Source organism: Lissotriton vulgaris, chromosome 9, assembly GCF_964263255.1.
Source record: "Lissotriton vulgaris chromosome 9, aLisVul1.2, whole genome shotgun sequence".
Taxonomy (NCBI): Eukaryota; Metazoa; Chordata; class Amphibia; order Caudata; family Salamandridae; genus Lissotriton; species Lissotriton vulgaris.
This window is the reverse complement of record NC_141697.1, coordinates 201,565,182-201,583,091: the sequence shown is the minus strand read 5'-3', so window position 1 is coordinate 201,583,091 and position 17,910 is coordinate 201,565,182.

Sequence of the window (17,910 nt, the reverse complement as noted above, 5' to 3'; positions counted from 1 at the left end):
CACAAATAAAAGAATGGAAAAAGTCACAATTTAACAGCCTATTGGTCAGGGAAGAGGTGCTCGTCCTCAAACTCTGTGGGTCCGGACAGCAGTAGGTCATGTAACCCAGCAGTGATGAATTCTTCGGGCTCGCTTTCTTCATCCTGCTCTGATTCACGCACAGTATAGTCTGGTGGTATGAAGTGTTGATTCATTTTTATCATTGTCAGCCTCTCGACGCTTTTGGGGGAGAGACTGGTCCTTTTCGATGTCACAATGGCACCAGCAGCACTGAAAACCCGCTCAGAGGCGACACTGGCTACAGGACAAGCCAAATACTTTATCGCCAGCCTGCTCAGCACTGGCCACTGTCTCCTTCTTTCATACCAATAGACCAATGGGCTTTGCTCCATGAACACCTCTGTTGTGTCATCCAGATAGGCCTGAACCATCCGCTCAGTGTTCATTGGTGCTCGGCTTTGCTGCTCCTCTTTCCCCTTTGCAACAGCAACGGACTTACCCATCCCCTTCTGTAGAAAAAAAGCAGTTATGCTTTTGGTTGTGTCTGCTGAATCAGATCGTGTAGGTCCTGCTTTTGGTACTGTTGGTGCCTGCTGGGAAGCGGACGCACCGCTCTCATGCTCTGATGAACTTGCCTGAGTTGCCTCAGGAGGATGGCCTGGAGTACTTTGACTGTCCTGGGCTGGCACTGTCAGGCCTTTAAGTAACAGCCATTCAGTTTCGAAATCATTAGCTTCCACAGCTATGGAACTTTTGTAATTGGCAACATCCCCATCTGAAAAAGGAATGACTGCGCTACTGCTGACAAACAATTTGTACCGTGGATCCAAGATTGTTGCAGTTATGTAATTTGGATCTGACACAATCATTTTAAGCCTTGCATTTACAGATAAGCGGTTGCGTAAGGCCTTGGCCAAGGTACATGCATCAACTTTTTCTTCGTCACCTTCGTATGTTTCACAGACCTCCTTCAGCTGTTGCTCGAGCATGTACAACAATGGGATGGCTTGGCCCATAGTACAGTTCTCCCTGCTAATTGCACGTGTGAACACCTCAAAAGGTTGTAGCATCTCTGTCAAGCATTTAATGATGTCCCACTGCCACATCTCAACGGTCAGGCTTTTAAGATTAACAGTAGGATCCACTAATCTTCTTGATATTACATAAGCATTCAGTGGTATGTACTGCTCAAAGAGACGCTCAAGCATGAAATAAGTCGAGTTCCAACGTGTTGGGACCTCCTGGATCAGTGCTTTGACTGGCAAATTATGCTCCCGCTGACTGACGCGTAGCAGCTTCCGCGCTTTGAAAGAATGGTTAAAATGCGTGCATATTCTTCTGCAGATGGTCAGTATGGTGCTGACTTGGAGTTCATTTTTCAGAAAGTCTTGCACGACTAAGTTAATGCAGTGTGCCAAACAGGGTACCCTGAAATACTGTCCATCTTTCATTGCCCTCACTACATTACTGCCATTGTCGGTGGCAACAAAACCAATCTTAAGGCCTCTTGGTTTCAGCCATTCAAAGACCTTGCTGTTAAAGTCAGACAAAATGTTGTCAGCAGTATGATTTTTCTCCATACCAAACATGGCTACAGTTGCATGTTTGCGAGTGTCATTGAAAATCCCAGCAACGTCAAGAAGGCCTGATGTTAACTTGTCTTTCACACCTGCAAAAGAGATCCAGTGTGCGGTGATGCACATGTAATCTGCTGTGGCTTCGCGACTGCTCCACATGTCGGTTGTCAGGTGGATACAATGGACAACACTCTGTTGTAAGGCTTTCCCAATCAATCCCAGCACGTCGTGGTGTAGTGCTGGAATAGCAATTCTTGCAAAATAGTAGCGACTGGGAACGTCCCATTTTGGGGCGAGTGTTGCCACTAATTGCCGAAATCCCACTGCCTCAACAAATGAAAATGGGAGAAGGTCGAGTGCCAACATTTTTGCAAGTTTCGCATTGTACAAACGTGCTGTTGGGTGGTTCCGCTCGTACTTTACCTCCTGCCTAAACATGCCAGTAATGGTAAGCTGCTTGGTAATTCTTTCTGTTCTGCCTGACGGACCACCTTTCAACGCAGACTTTTCACTCCTTGCCCTTGGTGTCTCCGGCTGACTCTGGTGCCACTGAGAAGTTGCTGATGCTGAGGATTTGGACTGCACCACTCCAGTGCTGGCGACAGGGCTCATTTGTGTACCACTCCCAGATAGAAGGTCATCGTCTCCCTCTTCTTCCATGAGTGGACCTTGTAGTACTGTATCCTCCCCACCAACACCAGTGCTTACATCTTTTAAGCTTGCAAGGTGGTTCTCCCATACAATTGTGTGTGTTTTTTTCATATGGGTCGTTGGGCCTCCAGTACCATAGTTTGTACCAATCTTACCACGACTAACATTGGTGTGACAAATGATGCATATAGCAATGTTCTCCTGATGTGGGTGAACCATAAAAAAATCCCAGACTGGGGAGCTAAACTTTTGTCTCCTGCCATAGGAAGAGGAGGACCCACTTCCAATCCCGGATGAACTGGAGCCTTTTTGTTGAATTTCCCTATGTGACAGTTCAGTACTAGTACTGCCACTACCTCCTTCTGTTGAGGTGGCGCTTGCGCTGGATGTCGCACGCTGCCGGGCCTTCGCTGATGCAAAAATGGGAGCTGGTGTTACTTTGGGCGCTGAGTGTGTAGGATTTACACGTGCTATCTGCTCATCACTAATCGCAGCCCTTCTGGATAGGGTGAAAATGCTGGTCTCTACATCCTCTGCACCAGGAATAACGCTTGTGATGATGACATTGTCAGTGTCAGACCCGTCTTTATCACCATCAGTATCCTGTTCACCTACATCGAACTCCGGAAGTTCAAGCCTTGACGGATCCTTCCTTTTTCCCAGCCTGGTCTTAGGATGCCTCTCCTTTGAATGCTCAGTTCTTCGTTGTGGATGCCATTCCTTATCAAGGTCATCTGAAGGGATGCTATGCGAAGAACTCGATGCACTGCCACTAACCCTCCTTTCCTTTGGTAAATTTAAAGACAGTAGATCACCTCCAGAAGTGGCTTCCTCTTCTTCTTGCTCGGAATGAGGCTCTACTTCCTGAACTGCCCCGACATCGGGAGGAACAACTTCCACTATTGCGTGCGGAGACGGTGGTTGTTGTTCTTGAGGAAGTACTATAGCGTGCTGTGGTTCTTCAACAACTACTATTGTGGGATTTGGTTGTTGTTGTTGAACAACTATTGCGGGCGGTGGTTGTGGTTTTTCAACAACTATTGCGGGAAGTGGTTGTGGTTGTTGAACATCTACTGCTGGCGGCGGTTGTTCAGCACTTTCATCTTGCGTGGATTGTGTGCTACTTTGAGACAGCGATAAGTTAAGTTCAGGCTCAGTATCACTGCTTTGTAACACTAGGCCGGCTACCTCTTCGACCCTCATGTGCTTGGCCCTGGGTTGGTGGCTTGCCCCCGCTAATGCGGATGTGCTGGGCCTGGCTCCAGCTTGCACCACGGACACCGCTGCTGCAGGCGTACGTTTTGGGGGCCCAAAAAAGGTTTGGGGGTCCATACCAGCCTTAAGTGACACTTCCTTCTTCTGTACCTTCTTCTCAGCAACTTTCTTGGTGGTGGAGGACCTGGTACCTGCTCTCTTAGGACCCATCTTCTTCTGATGTCAGCACACAGCAGCACTCAGTAGCACAAATTGCAGAGATGTATGGTCAGATGAGTCACACACCACACGTGGCGTACAATTGAAGGACATCCGTCTGGCAGTTGAACGGGCGATGGATGAAAACAGCCAGCACCTCCTCAGTCTTTTTCTGTGCACCTACAAGCAAAGAAGACAGAACACGTCAGTCAAACAAGCAGTAAGCCAACACATGAACAATTGAAAGACACACAGGCCAATGTATAAAACACAAAAAAGAAGACTAATACTACGAGCACCACAGCTCCCAGCCACATGAAGTCCCGAAATAACCAATCATAAAGTCAAGCAGGCCTATCATATACCAATATGGACAGAAAAAGGAGGATGCCTGCTACACATGAGTCATGACAGGTTAATGCAAGGAAAATCAAAATACCCCATGGCTAAGAGTTTGTAAAACTTCACTGTAAAAACACATACAAGCCATAAAATTATTACACACACACAAAAAGTTACCTACCCCCCTGCCCAGACAACCAACTTGGAAATGCAATGGCATACACACATGCCGTAATGACGGTAATTAAATAGACCAAATAGAAACAGCTACATAAAGCAGCCCCGCTAACTAGTAACTAACTACCACATCTGGGACTCTGGCCTACTATCAGACCAGACCAAAAGCAGGGAGGCCAATGATAAATGCACAAAGGAAGTACCTACAAAATGGCCGCCACCACATGGCCTGTCCAGGAAGACAAAACTACAACCAAATAACACATAAATGAGGACTTTTTTGCAGCACAGGGGACACATTAAACATTTTCGAGGAACTTTTATGCAACTCCGGACATATTGGTCGCGAGAATGCAAAATCGGCGTGTTCGGCAACGCGAATCGAGTGAAAAGTCGTTATCGCGTTCCCGAGCCAGTACATTGAGCGCGCGAACAAGACAAAAAAGGTACGGTCGCGTTCTCACACGGTGCGACGTTACCAAAAGTACGCGAACAGTATTCCTAGGGTTACCTACTGGCAGGGAGTGCCATATTAGCTACACACAAGCAACCAAAAACTGAAAGTACCACCATTACAAAAAATGTGAAGCAATCCAAAGCCATACACGGTGTAATTAAAGTTACACCACAAAAATAGTTGATTAACTTGAATGCACCTATGGCTGTGAGTAGTAGTACCTACAAAAGCCTTGGATGGCTATGGCAAAAGAAGAGAAGACCAGGGAAGGACACAGAAAATGGCCGCCTCCATAGGGCCAGGAGGACAGGGACACCCAAAAACAACATGGAAAAGGGATGCACCCAAAATGGCCTCCACCACATGGCAAAATCAGTCACAAAGGAAGCATACACAAAATGGCCGCCACCACATGGCCTGCCCACCAACAACAACATAGCAGAATCATCACAAAGGAAGTAAGTACACACAAAATGGCCCTCACCACTACATGAAAAGAAAGAGAGGACAGACAATAAATGCCTATGCCAAAGGGACAATGCTTAGCTTCACAAAATGGACACACCAGACACCACCCCCCAAATTGGTCACCCCAACCATAAACAAGAAATCATTACATAGAAGACAGAAAGGAACTGGGAGTGGCCCATGCTCAAGGAAGACAAAACTACAACCAAATAACACATAAATGAGGACTTTTTTGTAGCACAGGGGACACATTAAACATTTTCGAGGAACTTTTATGCAACTCGGGACATATTGGTCGCGAGAATGCAAAATCGGCGTGTTCGGCAACGCGAATCGAGTGAAAAGTCGTTATCGCGTTCCCGAGCCAGTACATTGAGCGCGCGAACAAGACAAAAAAGGTACGGTCGCGTTCTCACACGGTGCGACGTTACCAAAAGTACGCGAACAGTATTCCTAGGGTTACCTACTGGCAGAAATTGACAGACACCCAAAACCTGACATACCCCACACATAAACATAAGATTTTCTAAATCAAACCAGTCCATCCATGACTTTCTAATTAGAGGTACACCAGAAAAACAGTTGATTACCTTTCATGACCCTATGACTAGTACCTCTGGCCTACTGGCAGAGTAGGCCACAAGTTTGGAGGCCTATGGCAAGAGCAAAGTGGCTGGGAAACATAAAATGGCCGCCAACAACACATGGCCAGGCCAACCACAGAAAGTTATTACAATGAACTCAAACATGCCTACACACTAACTACATGGAGTACTAGGGTCAGCTATTGGCTTAAAAAAAAAAAACTTTTTAATTACACAAACAGAAATTCAACAGCAGACATTGCTATTGCATAATGATGACCATAATCCAATGCCAGCCATGATGTTTGTTTACAAACTTGAATAAAAATTTAAACACAGAATTATGATTTTACCCATGGGTACCTCTCTATGTAGCCTGGATGAAATTTAAAAAGAAATACAAGTTGGGACCTCATAAAAGTATAGGCACCCATCAATAATTTAAATCAAGGAATGAATACTGTAGTTAAAAAAAATTAAAATCAAACAAACACAAGTCTAAAACATCATACTCACTCATACATTACTGAACTTACTTGAAAAAGAGAATTCAAAATCCAAAAGTCCTCAGTAAAATTAAAAAAAAGCAGTAATGCAGCCAACACACACAGAAAGTGATCCTGCCAGCTCAAAATCCAAATGAAAGTGACCACCTCATGGACAAAGCACTGGGAGGAGCCTGGTGGACAGGAACAGGAAGTTGTAAACTCCAGAGCCCTTCCTCCTTAATATTCAAAAATAGAGTAGAAACAGAAAGAGGACTCCTTCCCCCCAAAAAATACATCCAAAGGTACAACTTTGAGGGGTTTTTCACTTGTTTGCTAACCAAAATGGTAATTTATTATTATGGTTTAACTTTTAACATGCTCGCGAGTTATTCTGTGCAAGATTGCAGGTTCTGCGTGTTCGGCAACTCGATCTTACCAATAAACATACTTGCGCGTCCTTATGGCTTTATCGCGCTTCCAATGACGTTATCGCGTTCGCACAGCTGCACGAAAGGGTTTACAAACATGGTGGCAGACGCGACCGGGAAAAAGCGAGCGCAGAACCAAGGTAAGCCATTGCCGCGCACGCGATAATGTTATTTAGCGCGCGACAATGTTATTTAGCGCGCGACAGCTACGCTCCGCACCGGATAGCGGAGTTATCGGCAGCTACGCGAACTCCGCGGAACGCGGAGTTGCCAAAACTCCGCAAACTCCGCAAACGGAGCGTAGTTCTTCGCCCAGGGTTACTGTAAACACAGGATGGTATATTTATCAACCAAGTCCCTCCGGGACTGTTGAGCATGTTTATTTGCCAGGCCTGCCACATTCCAAGTCAGAACTGAGTAAGACACAAAAATAGGATTTAATGCCTTATGTGTAGCAGTGTCTCTTGTTATTTCTACTCTAAGGGTGTCAGATGGGGATTTAGTGTGTAAATGGTCCGAATATACCCTGGCCTTAGTTGATTGTCTGATTGATTACCCATAAGGGGTGGGAGGAGGCCTTACTATTTCAGTGATTTCATTGGCATTACCGGGAGCAATACTATTTCTTAATGCATCAGATGAGGGTTTGCTCACATGCCCATTTTGATTTATCCGATTCCAGAGAAATGACTATGCGGCAGGGGCCCTGTTTAGCCGTCGGCTGTCAATCCAAGTCCTCTAGGCTTGAGAGTGGTTCAAATGGATGGTGTAAATGAATATTCCATTGCCCATTTGGATTTATATATTGGTGTCTGCTAGAATGCGGAAAAAAGGGCCTTTTGGGCTGTTGGAATGGAAGAAATGAAGGGAGATTAGTGAAACCGGATTTCGATGTTAAGTTTTGGTTATTGTAAAACATGGGGGTTTGTGAGGAGTTAAATCTATTCAGAGTTTGTGGAAAATTTAGGGGGGTCAGCAGCGCTTTAGGGTAAAAATAGCTCAGGTTACGGGATGAAATGCCACCCTCGCCTCTCCCTGGAAACCAATCACTGATGTGAGTGACAACTCTATGGTGCCTAAAGTTAACCATCACAACATCCCCCTCGATGTCTTTTGGTCGGGGACCCACCCATGTAGAACGTCTAACAGACACTATATCTCCGTTTATATGTGATGGGAGGGGTCTGTTAGTGCGCAAACAATGTATGACTTTATTTTTAAGGTTGGCATGGGGTTCTATCCTACCTTCGGCCAAAACTGGGACTCCGGTCAAAATGATAACATAGTTAGAAGCTTCAGGGGGTAAATCTATATAATGTCCAGTGTTGTAATGGGCTTTAAGTAATGAGGACGCCTTAAGTGGAACTGTATTTTTGGTGGTATTTGAAGATCCTATTTGATTTTTCTCTCATGGTGGCTGTCGAGGCAGCTCCGACCTAACAAGAGCAGTCAGGCCAAGCCCTGGTTTTGATGGAGGGCACTCCCCTTGAGGCTTAGCTGGTCTCAATGTGGGACACTTGGGTGCAGTTTGGTTTGTCTTGGAAGTAGGTTGCTCTGGGGACCTTTCATTTAAGTGAGAGACTTCCAATAAATGAGTCATTTGTTCTCCCAGCCTCCTAACTCTATCTATAAGAAGTAGCATAAGGGATTTTAGAAGGTGTTTCATAGCCTCCATTAGACCTTCTGAAGACGAATCCACCGAGAGAGAGTTAATTTTGGGGCCAGATGGAGTGTCCCTCATGGCTTGCTTCTTCGTTAGATCTATTGATGGTATACATATTTTTGTGCTTTTTTATCGCTTTTTCCAGGATGTCTGTCCCCGCCCCTCTTCCTTCTTTTTTTTGGTGGTGGGCCTTGGGCTCGTGTTTGATTTTTACCACAATTATTCTCTTTTTGGACGATTTCTACTATCAGCGAGTGTGTCTCTAGTACTTCTTCCATCTCTAGTAATGAGTTGGATGGGGAAGATGGGGAGTTTGTAAATAGTTTACCGTTATTGTTTTCTGCGCATTATAAATCTCCTTCATCATCATCATCATCATTTATAACAGTAGTGGGAGTTCTATCTCGGAGGATTAGGGGGATACTATTGTTACTAGGTAACTCATGCTCCTCATTTTCTATTTGTTTGCTGTCATGTGGTGAGGTGAGTACTTGTGTTGGACCCAAAGATGAACATTTATATTTCAAAAGTTCGACAGATAAACATCGCTCAGTGCGTCGCTCAGCCAACGCGATTTCTCTGTCTATTTCTGAGGAGGCTCTAGTGATATAATTATCGAAGGTTCCTCTTTTTGCCCCTCCTACTAATGAGGATTTTTCTTTGGACACACGAAAAGTCATAATATGAATGGGTGTTGAAACAAATCTAAATAAACCAATGTGGGCCACAAAACAGTTAGATGGTCTTACAACGTTAGCAATAAGTTAAAGCAAGAGTAGGCTTATATGTAATGATCGAGGCTTACTGCAATAAGGTCCAAAGAGTCCTGGCCAGTCAATAAGAGGGGGCCCTCATAACTTTTGAGCGCCTCCGGGCGCCAATCTGGCGTCAGCGTCCGCAAAGGATCCTGGGGATGGTAGTTCTCCCTCCACCCGGCAGCCGCTAAATGTTCTGCTGCGGCGGCGGGAGGGAGAACACAGGAGCCTGCAGAGGTCTGAGGGTCTAAGATTTGCTGAAACCAAGGTTAGTGCGTCCCTTCGTCAAGCACGGTTCGATTTTCGGTTTTGCCCCATTTTTTGTAGCTCCTGCAGCTCCTTGCTGCTACTGCACCCCCCCCCCCTTGCTGCAGCAGAGCCTGCTACCCGCTGGTCTGGGCAGGGGTGGAGGGGGCTGAGTTGTGCTGGGGTCAGGCTGGTGTCAGACTAGTGTCTAGCTTGTTTTGATTTGGGTTGAGTTTAGGTGGCTTGGGCAGGTGTTCCCGGTATCCTGGGCTCCTAGGCTCCTCCTAGGCTCCTCTCGCCACCCTGCCTCAACTCGGCTGTTTGTCGCTACTGGGTGTTTCTGCTTCCACTGGAGCCCCCTGCCCGCCACTGGGCTGAGCAGCTGGGGCTGGGCTTGATGGATCTCCACCGAGCTGGCGAAGGCTGGTGAAGGCTAGCTAGCCAGGTTGGACTCAGCCGCAGGCTCCTGGTGTGGCCCCTAGTGCCTCTCTACCGACCTGCCGCCAAGCTCCTCTCCCACGGCTCATGCTTCTCCCGCCCCAGTCCCAGCCCCAGCACAGGCGGGCGGGTGGCTGAAAGCGGGCGGGCAAACAGGTGAGGTGGCCGCGGTGCTTGAACGCCCCCCCGGCCCCAGCGGGGCGGCTTGGTTTCTCCTAAGTTTCCCGTTGAAGCACCGACTCGAGCGGCATGCTGCAGCCGATCGGCTTGCTTGTCTTCCTCGGCTCCTTCGCACATTAGGCCCTGTGCAAACCATGGACTGGATTGTGTTGCTATCACCTACCTACCTTCTCAGTCGACTAGGCACTGAGCAGGGACACTGGGGACACTCTGGACCGCCACAGCAAACCGCCGCCATCTTAGAGGTAGGGGAGAGGGTAGCGTGCTAGTTGTTGGACACAGGGAGGCTTAAAATAGTTCCCTCTGAAAGGACGCACAGCGGGCAAGCCTGTCTTCGCCCGCTCGTGCCTGTACGTCTCCTCTTGCCAAGACACCTGGGCGAAAGCAGACTGGGCCGCTATGCTACTGCAGGGAGGACCTTCTGGCACTGAACACAGGGACTAGGGTATGCGGTAAGCCACGGTTTATCGTGGGGCTACAGAGTTGAAATGTCCAGCGTGTAGCGTTAGCATTCCTGCCCCTAGCCTTTCCCGGTTAGTAGTTGACAGGCATCCTCAAGGGCAGCTTAAAATATTTCAACTGAATGTGAGGTCATTGGTTAAACACTATATGGAAGTCTATGACCTCGCCTCAGAGGAGAACCCGGACATATTTTTTATATGTGAAACTTGGTTGAGGGATGATATGACAGCAGTACCCAATCTCGCTCTCCCCTCGGGTTATTCCATCTGTACCATGAATAGGGACTCCAGGGGAGGGGGTATTGCGGTAATTTATAAATTCCTGCTTGCTCATTAAGGAAGACATTGTGGGTTGTGAATGCGCCCGCTTTAGGGTGTCTACAGGCCCACACCTGTCCCTCTCTGGAATTTTGGTCTACCGCCCTCCAGGACCGGCATCTAAGTTCATAGATGCCTTTCTGGAGACTGTTAGCGCACTTGTTGTAGCATCTGCTAATTGTACTATCTTGGGAGACCTTAATCTCCATTTTGATCTCACTCATGACAGTGCCATCTGCAGTCTATTAGCTGACCTGGATGCTTTACATTTGGAGCAATTAGTGTCTGGCCCCACGCATATAGCTGGGCATATACTAGATCCTATTTTGTCCAACATACAATCCATGAAGATCGAAATGCCTAAACCCATGGGATGGACCAATCATTCTTTAATAAAGCTGTCGCTATCGGTCATAGCACCTTTTAAGTTAGACACAGGCAGCCCGGTCTTTAGACGTCCATGGCGTAAACTGAGGCAAGAAGATCTTCATGCCTTCCTTATTGCCAACCCCCTGGGAGACTTGTTGGATCCCGAGGTGGACTACAATGCATTTTGTGACTGGATCATGAAGGGTTTGGACACCTTCATTCCTGCAAGATGGATCAAGGGGCGCACCTCTAACACCAGTCCCTGGTATAATGATTCACTGAGAATTCTTAGGAAAGCTTGTAAGAAAGCTGAATTTGACTGGAGAAGGGACTATGCATGTGAGAAAAAATTTAACTATCTCGCTCAAATCAAGCTCTATCACAGATCTATCTGTTCTGTTCGCGCGGCCTTCTATGCAAATGAAATAAGGTCAAGTTCTAATCCAGCAAAATGCATTTTTAAAATCTTTAAAGATCTTAGGACTAAAAAAGCGGCTATGCCTAGTATATTGTCCGCGCAGCAGTGTGATGAGCTTGCGAAATTCTTTGTGGAAAAAGTTCAAATGATCTATCAATCCTTTCAACACACTTTCTTTCATCCCATCCTCTCGTCCTCCAACGATGGGTCTCGTTCAACCTTATCGGCAATTCCGGACATCTCCGAGGAGGAATTTACCAGACTGAGTGGTAGAATTAAATCAGGCTCACCCTCCGATCCTCTGAGACCTTCTCAATTTACTGATTCGCTCCCGATGTTTCGGGAGCTGCTTTGTCAAATACTTAACTCATCCTTTACTACTGCTACTGTTCCGGTTTCATGGAAACAGGCTTTGGTGTCACCTATTATTAAGAAGCCCATGCTAGACACTTCCAAACCCGAGCATTTTAGACCTATATCTCTTCTCCCCTGGTTGGCCAAGATCGCAGAAGCCCATGTTAATAATGTGTTGTCTCAATTCTTGAGCTTCAATAAGGTCCTGGACCCATCGCAGAATGGATTCCGACCGGGCCATAGCACGGAAATGTCTCTGTTGGCTACCACTGAACATCTCCGGTCAATCCTTGATGCGGGTCAAAGTGCAGCGCTGATTCTGTTAGATCTCAGCGCTGCCTTTGATATGGTGTCACATGGCATTCTTCTCCATCGATTAGAGGTATTGGGGGTCACTGGGGCGGCCCTAGAATGGTTCAGATCCTTCTTGACAGAGAGATCTTTCTGAGTGTCCGCCCCCCCCGTTCCTCTCCCAGTCCCACTCCATTGTGCAGGGGGTCCCGCAGGGCTCAGCATTGAGCCCCTCATTGTTTAATCTCTATGTCAAGCCTCTAGCTGCTGTCGCTAAACAGTGGGACCTTATTTTGGTCTTGTATGCTGACGACACTCAGCTTGTTGTCACCCTCTACAGCAGCCACCAGATTTAGAGACAGGATGACGGCGGTTGCCGAATGGATGGCCAATAATTGTTTGCAATTAATTGCAAGCAAAACAGAGATTCTGCTGGTTGGCAAAAATATTACTCTGTGGAATGCACATTGGTGCCCGTCGCTTCTAGGAGTCATGCCCATGCCCAAGGCAGTGGTAAAGAATCTTGGTGTTTGGATGGACTCTACTCTTAGTTTCCAGACCCACACAAAGAAAGTTGCTGCTAATTGTCTCGGTCGGCTACGAGGTCTTAAACCTCTTCTGAAATTTTTTGACCAGTCAGTACGACAGTTAATTGTGCAGACAACTATACTATCGCGTTTGGATTATGCAAGCTCCCTGCTTTTAGGGGCCAATAAAGCGGAGATACTTCGGCTGCTACGGGTTCAAAACTCTGCAGCTAGAATACTGGTGGGTCTTCCTCGCTCCTGTCCTGTGGGGGCTACTGTTCGAGGGCTACCGTGGCTTCCAATGGAGAGGCGGATCCATTTTAAATCATTATGTCTATCCTTCAAGATCTTGAAAACTGCCAGCCCGGCGCTACTGAGAGACTTCTTGATCCCTTATGTACCCCCTCGGCAGCTGCGCTCGTTAGGGCAACACTTGGTGATTGTTCCTCGGGTTAAACTATGCTGTGTAGGAGGGCGCTCGTTTCGCTGTCTGGCTGCTAAGTTATGGAATTCGTTGCCTGTACATATTCGCGGTATGGACTGCCAGCTCAGTGATATCAGAGAAAAGGGTTTTGAATTTTTGGGATCTATAGGAGCTCAAGCAAAATTAACATAAGTATTTGTCAGTAGTAATGGTGCAAGCAGGGAGGGGAGACCTTTAAAAACCCCTCAATTTAAGTGTGATAAAATCACCCTTATGAACATGAACACAAAATCCTGCGCACTCAGACAGAATCTCAACAACAATGTGACAGTAAATAGGATTGCCAAAAAAGAGAAATTTTATCCAACGTCGTTTTCATAGAGGGTTGTGTATCTCTCCTTTTTATTAGGTCATCAAATCAGCAATAATATACATAACATAACCTTCTGTCCAGATTCGTGTTGAACAACTCATTTAGTTTAATGATTTCCAAATAATGCACTTGTGACATCTCTGATTCTAACATTGATGCATCAAACATATTAGTTAGAAAAGGCATTAGGAATGAATAGTCAAGAGCATTTACACTCAAGTGAACCATTGTGAATGTGTGTCTAACAGCATACCTTATAATTCCATCCCTGTTTCCACCAGTGAGCAACTTTGTTTGCCACAAAATGGAATGTGTTGTCACCATTACACAGTCAGACACATTGACTCATTCTTTGGAATAGAGAGAATGGACTCTTGCACCCAATCATGTGAAAAGTCAGTGTGACAGATGACCTGAGTTAGCAAACCTGTAAGTATCCCATGGGATACATTGGAATACACTGAGCACCACCGCTGGGACCTAACATTGGCACACTGACCAATCAAAACTCACCAAGGTCTCAATACAGACATCACCTGCTACCAGAATGTATAGCATGGTCTTTTTATACTAGAGTGCTCCCGCAATAACATAATTCATAGACTTAGTGTGACCATATAGAGAACAGTTCAGACATTAGTCAATGTGCTTACAGGATGAGCGATAACATTAATCCTGAAGGTTATCTCATGAGCACATGTTGTTGTAATTTGTTCAGATCACATGAGCATGGCACTACTGTCACTACCCTGAACATATTTTCCTCACATGTTCCAGATTAAAGAGACATAAGCAGACATCTACTGATCCATGTGCATATGCATCTTGTAACACTGAACATTGGTTTTTGGCATCTTACAACCTGTATAAGGGCCAACAGGCTAAGATACTTCAACATGCATGGTTAAGAAAGTTGTGCAAATAATCACCCCCTCCTTGCTGATGTGTGTCTTTCAACTTCCCATTCTGGGTCAGGGAAGACCACTGCAAGGATGCGCAGAATGTGGGGGTCAGGGCTCGGCACTCACCCTTCTTTCCTGGAGCTGACAGGCCCAGCTGAACTTCCGCAATCTTCTTTGTCTAGCCTCTCAGGTCCTGCCACTGTTTGCAACAATAATGGGTGTGCTGATTGGCGACCCCCATGGAGCGTACCTTCCGGGCGATGGTCCTCCACAGCATGGCCTTCTGATGTGAGTTGACCTTTTAGGATAACATGGTGACAGGCCCTTCGTTCATATGCAACATGTACAGAGACAAAAACTGGTACACATAGGTCAGGAGCAGTTTGCCCCCTCTGTCTAAGGGTGAGCAAAGTGGCATTTTCTGCACTTTATCCGGTGTTCAAAGAAACTCAGTCCCATAAGAACAGTAACAAGATGTTCACACTTCTACAGCAGTGTACCTGGCCAGAGCAGTCATCTACACACTTTCATACTTTAAAATAAACAGTTTACGTGCTTCTCTGTGAGATTCCTAATGCCAGTAGTGCATGGGTATTGCACATGTCAAATGACAATGCATTGTAAACATAAATGACCTGCTCTTATGGTTTGCCATATAACTGCTTGTATAAAGGCAGGAGGGTGTCCAACAGCACATGGTTTTCCTCCTGGGTGAAGGCTAGGGCCATGCCCTCTGTATGTAATTTATTTATTTATTTTTGAGATTTATACAGCGCGTACAATTGCCCGTAGGCGTCTCGGCGCTAAAAACTTTGAATGTATTCCAGAGGTTAGGCTGGTAACTTGATCAAACAGCCAGGTCTTTATCTTTCTCCGGAAATGCATCAGGGATGGGCTGTCTTTGATGGAAGCTGGTCATGGTAGCTCCCAAAGGATTTGGACAGCAGCAGAGAGATAAGAAGGTGTTGAAATGATGCAGGTAGGGCAGGCAAGTGAAGTCTCTAGGGAACCAACAAACATATATCTAAACCTCATAGGCGGTCTTCAGAACATACAGGCCAAGCGATAGGTCAGTCAGTCGCATTTTCCGAATCATTCCAATGCATTACATTGCTTGCAGATGACACGCCTAGAGTGGGGTTCAGAAAATATAATCGAAGAGTGAGTGACTTTGATACATTACCAATGGGAGTTAACTGCGTTGGTTTCCACGCTTTGTGGACACAATATGAAACCTGCATCTGTCATCATATCAACTAACAGCCAATGGCGGCATCCGAATCGGTTTTGATGCGTCACCAGGTCCTTTGCATAGAAACCTGCGACTCTCATCATAACAACTAACAGGCTATGGCTGTGTCTGAAGTGGTTATTATGCGCCTACCACGTCCTTTGAATAATTGTTTGGCAGGCCAGACACTTGTGTAAATGTTGCCATTTTGTGAAAATCCATGGCTGAGTGCAACTTTTTACTGGAGAAAAGGACAATTAACTGAAACACTTACACTCCCATGATGACCCAAACTTGAGGGGTACACAACACACTGTTTGGGGGGCTACTGGCAACTGGAAAACAAACACCTCCATTTCGCCACTTAGGCTTTGTTATAGTCACAATGTGTTTTTGGTGCTATACATACAGTTGTTAGCTAGTGAGACTGGATGGTGGTGTGTTTCTCAAATCCTAGATAATGCTTTTAAAAAAGAATGACTACACTGTGACATTAAGTAGCCACATAAACATAGGTGTGATATGTGATTTTCTACTGTATCTCTGTACTCCACACTTAACCGGCCAAGAGCATTATATAGGACGCCTACAAAGTTTATGGTTTATGTATGTTATTGTATGTGTAATGCAGACATGACAACATGGCAGCATCCACCCTGTGACATTAGTGTGCCAGATTACCATTGTGAGACGCTGTGTGTATGTGGTGTCCCACATATCAGACATTACATGATCCTATTGTGGGTACATTGGAACCATGTGATTGTTCTCACAAAACTGGGAAACAAGGGGGAGAGCAAGGGATGGTGTCCACCCGTGGTGGACGGAGAATACTCCTATTCCCCTGGTCAAGGATTTAGAAAAACAAATGGAGGAGTATCACCCGAAGTCAAGCTGAAGGTTTACCAAGAGGAGAGGGGTTGTTTCTTAGAATGAACAAAAGGAACGATTCATCCTTTTGTTAAAAACCCATCACTTACCACCTAGTGGTGACATGCTTCATCATCGGGGTCCTCCCTGGTGGCTTAGCGTCACCAGGGTGTGCTTCGACACCTGTAGTACAGTGGAGCAGGTTGTGAATGTAGGTGCAGAAAAATAAATGTTAAAAATTGTCCTGGTTTAACTTGAAAAAATGAGTTTTATTTAAAAGCAACTGGACAATGTTAAAAACAGGGAGTGAGATACTGGAAGGGGAGTTACGACCTACGTATCTCTATATGTGTAATGGTGAGTTGGTCAACATGTTTCTACCATATGGGTTAATACCCGGTATTCGTCTGGACCATGAACAAGGAGATGGACGGTGTGGGCCCCCGAAAAGGCACACCCTACCCTAAATCCTTTATGTACCTCTTGGCAATGTTGCCAGTGATAATATGCTCCAAAAATAGTGAGCATATGTTTTGAGAGAAGCAAAAAAGCGTATTCAAGTGCTTTCAAATGCTTCGGCGGGCAGGGGGTAGGCTCATCTAGCGGTATGACATGTTAGTTTACCGGTGAGGAGTGAGGCCAATAACCTACTTCTACCTTCCGCTGCTCGGCTGGACTCACTCCTCACCCGGTCATATTGTCACTTTTCTGATGGAAAGTGTCTAGCCGTTGGTTCTGGACTGCCTGCAGATGCTCCATGTTATATAGGATCCCTATTACCTTTTCCCTGGTAAGTTTGATAGGCTTTGATTACACGGGAGAGGTTTGCGTGAGTATCATCGGCAGCTCCAGCTGCTTGATGGTGTTGATCCCTATGCCCCCTACCACCACCGCTAGCCACCCGAGCAGGCCCAGTTGTTGGTGACACAGGACACACTGAGCCTCCTTCCTCATTGACGGGGGTGTTGTTGTCAGTCAACTCCAGAGTGCTCTGATTTGCTGTGCTGTTGGTGGTGTTCCAGGCTGCTGTGTACATCAGGGTAGGAGTCAGCTGGGTGTTTTTCAGCTGAGGCAGGAGTGGTCATAGTCGATCCTGCTGTAGCTGGCGGTGCTGCATGCCAACCCAAACATGATGGCTCATGTTGGTCCTCGTGGTTAGAGGATTTTTGAGAGTCTTCATTGCCAGAGAGCTCCTGGTCGGCCAGAGTCTGTGATTGGCTGTCCTCATTTGGTCCAGTGGTGTTGCCAGCTCGACCTGTGGCTACAGAAATGACATAATCATTGATATGAATGTCCACTGCACCTCAAATCATACCCATTACATAAATGACTGAAAGACTGGCCTCATTCATCCATGATGCTGGCCTATGTTTTGGGGGAACAATGCATTTCTGATAAGATGTGGATTGGTGAACATGTCTACCTATGTGCATAAATGGGCATGTTGGGTATAGTTCTCATTGCATGTACAAATACATGAACTGCTACCTGACACTGGTGGGTTG